Here is a 6259-nt window from a genome sequence, read left to right on the forward strand (position 1 = left end):
GGCATGGTGTCATCATTTCACCCACATGGCATGTGGCTAAAAAGTTGAGAGGGTTAGGGCAAAAACTGGATGCACTTCATATACACAATGGACAATCTCTTTCAAAGTATCAGGGTTTCGGACGAAAACTCATCTGTTACAATCGGGATATCATTTTTTGAACTTATTTGAACTACAGACCTTTTGTGTGTTCGAAATGCATCATTCAAAGCCACATCATCAATTTTTAACCCTTTCTGACTTCATCTGTTATTTTTAATGCATTTACTGATTTTTTTGAGCTATATGACCGTGAAATTAAAAAGCACTACAAATGAACATGGATAGATAAGTGACCAAATTAATAGTAGTTCATCATCACATTAAAACCAAAGTACATACATAGTTCAAATTGAACAACATATAGCTCTCCAGAGCATCTAGTTAAACCATACATTGAAACTATGTAAAACCTTTCAATGCAACAACAAATGCGATCATAATCACAACTAAGGTAACAATTGATCCAACGGCATAATGATACCAAGCCTCGGTATGAATGGCATATTTTCTAATCTTTCTAATCTTCAACCGCATTGCATCCATCTTGATCTTGTGATCATCGACGACATCTGCAACATGCAACTCCAATATCATCTTCTCCTCCTCAATTTTTTTATTTTTTCCTTCAAGTAATTGTTTTCTTCTTCAACTAAATTTAACCTCTCGACAATAGGGTCGGTTGGAATTTCCGGTTCAACCACCTCCTAGATAAATAAAATCTATGTCACGTTGGTCGGCATAATTGTCATAAACAATAAATGAACCAAATAGTTATAAAAAGATAATATATACCACATCCGAATCATAGACAGGACGAGGGCCGACGGGGGCGGATACCAGAACCATCGCACTATATAATAACAAGGAATAATAAAAGTAAGAAAATTAGACAAGTATCTATCTGAAGTAAGAATTTTTTTTCTTTCAGAAAGAAGATAAGAACAAGAGGCTCACCACGGTGGTGTCGGCGACGAGATCGGCGCGGGCGATCGACAGCGATGAAGACGGGGACGGGGCGTGGCGGACCGCTAAACCTAGAAAAATCTCGGGGAAAATGGAGCTCGGAGGTCGAGTTTCAAGAGAAGAAATATTAACTAGTGTGGCTCAGACATTTCATCGAACACCTCATGTGCATAGGAGGTGAGCTAGAGCACCCAAATGCCCTCCCCTCGCCGGCAAAAAACAGAGCACAGTGGAGTGCTCTGCTCGCCGGCGATGGGCTATATATAGGCAATTCATTTGTCCCGGTTCGTGGCTGGAATCGGGACCAATGGATGTGGGCCAGGAACGAGGCCCATTGGTCCCGGTTCGTGCCTAGAACCGGGACAAATGGGTTCAGACGAACCGGGACCAATGCCCACGAGGCCCCGGCCGGCCACCTGGGCTCACGAACCGGGACGAATGCCCTCATTGGTCCCGGTTCATGGCAGAACCGGGACTAATGGGCTGGCCAGGCCTGAACGAAAGCTCTTTTTTACTAGTGGGTTGTCCCCTGATTAATCACACTTGCTACCTTTGCCTTCCATGTTGGCTTGTTTTGCTTTTCCCACTTTTCTCTCTTTTATCTCCTTTCTTATCTGGCCGCTCATAGCCAGGGCACCTTGGTGCTAAATATGAGCTTCATGTAATAGACCTTTTGGTCCCCAGGCTTGCGCCTGTTTTGAAATATATAAGGTAGAACCCCATCTACCTTTCATTTCAAAAAAAAAAGAATTTCTCAGTGGGACATAAATTGTACAATGGATTAAACTAATCCATTGGTATCCCCTAAAAAAAACTAACCCCACTGGTACGGTAACTAACTAGTCTTCTTAAACACGATTGTATCCCCTCAAAATATTGTGTGTGATCAATCTACCAGGTACAAACGCTAAGTGTTCTTCTGAAATAATTTCTGGCTGGATTTCCTTCAATCTGTTAGCTTGCACTTTAGACACGATTTTAAGGACGACGTTGCATAAGCCCCCATGACGTTAGGGATTAACACGAGCAAAGTTTGCTTTACCTCTCCAATCTCCTCCACACCATTAAGAATGTTAAGGACTGCATGCGTTACCTCTTTGTCACAAACGTCCCAATGACGTTGGAAAAAGTGAGCCGGAAACCCATCCATGCCTTGGTCGGGTACATTAGGAGAAGTACTGTTTTGACCTCGGCAGCTATGTATGTTGAATCAAGTCGTTCGTTCATTATTACTGTCACCTTGACAGGCACACATGATAGTACCATCTCCATCCCGGTTGTTGCTTCAGAGGTATACAAAGTCTTGTAGAAATCGACCGCATGAAATTTCAGCTGCTCCAAGTCTTCGCAGGCCGAGCCGTCCGACAGAACTAGACGCTCAATTTTATTCTTTTTCCGCCTCCTAGTCGCTTGTTGCTGAAAAAATTCATGTTCTTATCTCCAGCCGACAACCACTGTATGCGTGAACGCTGTCTCTGCATAATTTCCTCTCTGTTATACTCTTCAGTCAACTTATCAACTCTCTCCTTTTTCTTCATCCGAAGGCTCCAGTCTACCTGGATCAGCTTGTAATAATTCTAGGCGCCCTTGCAGATTCTTAATTTCTTTCTTCACATGACCAAACACGTCCCCATCCCAACCCCGTAGCTTTTGGGATATTGGATTGAGCTTTGCTCCCAATGCATGCATGGAGCCAGACCGTGCTACTAATCCCCAAGACTGCTGCATAAAATACTGGAAGTGTGTCTCCCACATCAGTTCATAGCGGAAAGTTCGCGTGCTTCTTTGCGTGGGCGCCTGCTCTTCTAGCTGTAGCATGATATGGTAATGGTCCGATCGCGCGGTTGTTAGGTGCCTCACCGTCGCAGTCAGAAACCGAGCCATCCAAGTTGGCAGGACAAGCGCCCTGTCTAACCTGACTAGTGAAAGTACCTCCACGTACCTTGGTTTCAAATGTCCAGATTGGTCCAACAAAACCCAGGTCACACAAGCCAGCAACGTCCACTGCCTCTTTAAAGCCTGTCATCTGCCTCGCGCACCTTTCGCCTACTCCAAAATGTTCCTCTGGAGAGAGCACTTCGTTATAATCTCCGATGCGGACCCATGGCCGCACTGACTCGCTTCTTAGAAATCTTAGTAAATCCCATGTTTTCTGTCGCTCGCTCACTGTAGCTTCACCATAGATGTTGGTAAGCCTCCATGGCTCCTCTCCATTCTTCCTCACAATCATATCAATATGGTATTGTGAATAGTGAATTAATTCAAGAGATAAATCATCATTCCAGTACATAGCCAAACCTCCACTTCTACCATCACTTCCAACAGTATAACACCTACCAAAACCAAAAGAAAATGCTAGATTTCTAGCCTGTAACCCTCCTACTTGAGTTTCTTGCAAGCATAGCACCGGGGAGCAAACCGTTGCACTAACGTACGTGCATAGCTCTCAGACTGTCGTGTCGTTGCCAATCCCGCGATAGTTCCAGCTAATGATATTCATGGTTGTTGAGTATAATGTATATTAAGTAGTATAGGATAGACTAGGATTTGTTCCTGCCTTGTCTTGTACTTCAAGTCGGTCATTGTACTCCTATATATATGCCCACGAGGCTCAAGCAATATATTGAACTATTCCACTAATCATCTCTCTCCCTTCTAACATGGTATCAGCCTAATCGATCCAAACCCTAGCCACCGTCCGACGCTTCCGCTCCACGCCGCCCTCGGAGCGGTCGGCCTCCATGACCGCCGCCGGGGGCCGCGCGGCCCATACCTAGGGTTCGTCCGCCGGTCGTGTTGACCGGCTGCCCTAGAGAGTTTTTTTCCCGATCCCTTGATCCGGATTTTTCTCTCTCTTGCCAATCGTCTTGATCGGTGTTTCTTTTTTTGTTTTTCGATCTACGATCGGTTTGCGTCGCCCGCCGTCGTTCGTGGTCTACAACGCGCCTCTACTTCATCATTGGCGTCAACTCCATCAGCATCTTCGTCGGTCATGAGACGGCAGCTTGCGTATTTGCGTCGGATCGCTGGCCCGCACCATGTGGTCGCCGCTACTCCTGCGGCTGCTCGCACGGTCCTGCTGGCCATCGTCTTCGGCCGCATACGCCCGGGATCACTCAAGCGCTAACGTGCCCAACGCGGGCGAGATCGATTCTCGTGCGTCTGCGCTGTGTTGTTGGCTGCTCAGGTTCCGCGTACGGCTGCTTTTTCCGGATGATGCATCCCGCGGGCTGCTTGTGTTCAAGTACGATCAGCTTTGGCTTTTGTGCATATACGATCAGCTCTCATGCAGTTGCACGCTCATGGATAATCCGGCTGCGCGGACGCGCGCCGCTGGTGCCTTAGGGCCGCAGGCGCCTTCTGCCATCTTCGGCTGCGAAGCACGTCGTGGATACCTCGTCGCCAGTCTGCGTCTTCTCGTTCTCGCCCGTCGTATCATCGGTCTGATCAACCGTAGATGAGCACGATTTCGTGGGATTTTGTGAAGATCGTCACCGAGTACACGCGCCACTCCACCAATTGAGCATTGGGCTGCCGCTGCACCGCCCTGGCGGGCCGCAGCGCCGCTGCCTCATGGTTCTCCTCGCGGCTGCATCGACTCGCGCGTCGCCCCTTCGGACCGTAGTGCCGTGATACGCGGTCCCCACCGCCGCCCCGAGGCCGTCCCCCGCGGTTGCACCGACCCGCGCTCCGCCGCTGCACCACCCCTTCGGGCCGTAGCGCCGCAGCCCGCGGTCCACTCCGCCGTCACCGCGCGTTGACCTCCCATGGTATGCGTCGCGCCGTCTCCCTTAGCGCGGGAACGCCACCGTCCGCGCCGGTCTTCGTCACGCTGTCAGGGTTCTTCGCCTACTTCGAACACCGCAGCCGCACTTCTAACCTGGCCGCCGTCGCGGCTCTTCTTAGGCCGCCGCCGCCGCTCTGCTTCGTCCGCTGCCGCCGCTACCCCCTAGCCGCCGCAGCCGACGTCCACCCCCTTCGTCTTCGTCCAGCACCAGCTCGTCGCCAGCGTCGCCGTCATCTACCCTGACCGCTTCATGTACTCCGACAACCGCGGGCGACATTGGCCCCACACCGATTGGTGCCGCAATCGTCGTCGAGTCCTTCTCTACTGGCTTCTCCGACTTCTCCGACATGGCGTACAACTCGTGCAGGTCCCTCGTCTACGCATACCCGGTACTGGCAACACCGATGCGTGCCTTCGTCCACGACGTGTCCCCGGGTCTGGCAAGCCTGGAGCGGCGCTTCGTCAACTTCGTTTTCGTCCGTCTACGCATGCCCGGTGCTGGCAACACCGACGTGTGCCTTCATCTACGACGTGTCCCCGGGTTTGGCAAACCCGGCGCGACGCCTCATCAACTACGTCTTCTTCCCGGCGCACCACTACTTCGACACCACTGCGCCCATGCTAACTCGGCGCCCCCTTGCGCCCGCGGCTCCATGGCGACTTCCTCGACACCGGCTACCCCGACTCGACATCGACCACGGCATTCTTCGCACGGCATTCTTCACACGGCTACCTCGACCACGGCTACACCACCCACACTCTCGGTTACATCGACATCGGCACAAAGGGCTACCGCCTTGCTTGAGCAACCTTGTCGGCTTCCACTCCAGCCACGACTTTCGCGATGCAACGACTGTTACGACTGGGGGGGGGGGGGGGGGGGGGGGGGTGGGGGTGGTGTTCGTCGGCTTGCCTTCGGATTCTTCTTCAGTCTCACCGTCTGCGTCGCTACCGTTGTGACTGCGGAGGGATGTTAAGTATAATGTATATTAGGAAGTATAGGATAGACTAGGATTTGTTCCTGCCTTTTCTTATACTCCAAGTTGGTCATTGTACTCTTATATATATGCCCACGAGGCTCAAGCAATACATTGAACTATTCCACCAATCCTCTCTCTCCCTTCTAACAATGATGACTGGCGGCGCTCCGGCTCGGAGCCCGGCAAATTCTTCTCAACATCCTTCTCGATCAAAGCACTGGATGTAGTGTCAAGTTCATCTCCATCAGGCAGGTTCGCTGACGATGAGGGAAGGTGCAAGTTCTCCTGTGATGTTCTCCTGAAACCCGACTTAGTTGCAGAGGCATCAATCGGTTGTTTATCTTCCTTTGCTCTATCTGCCACAGCAGGATAAGCGGCCCGATTTGCATCCCCTGCTGGACCCAATCCCAAAGAAATCATGGCATCAAAACACCACGTAGATGAAAACCTCCGATGCGATCTGACACCAGCGTCGACTTCGTCGCCG

Source organism: Aegilops tauschii, chromosome 7 (genome assembly GCF_002575655.3).
Source record: "Aegilops tauschii subsp. strangulata cultivar AL8/78 chromosome 7, Aet v6.0, whole genome shotgun sequence".
Classification (NCBI taxonomy): Eukaryota; Viridiplantae; Streptophyta; class Magnoliopsida; order Poales; family Poaceae; genus Aegilops; species Aegilops tauschii.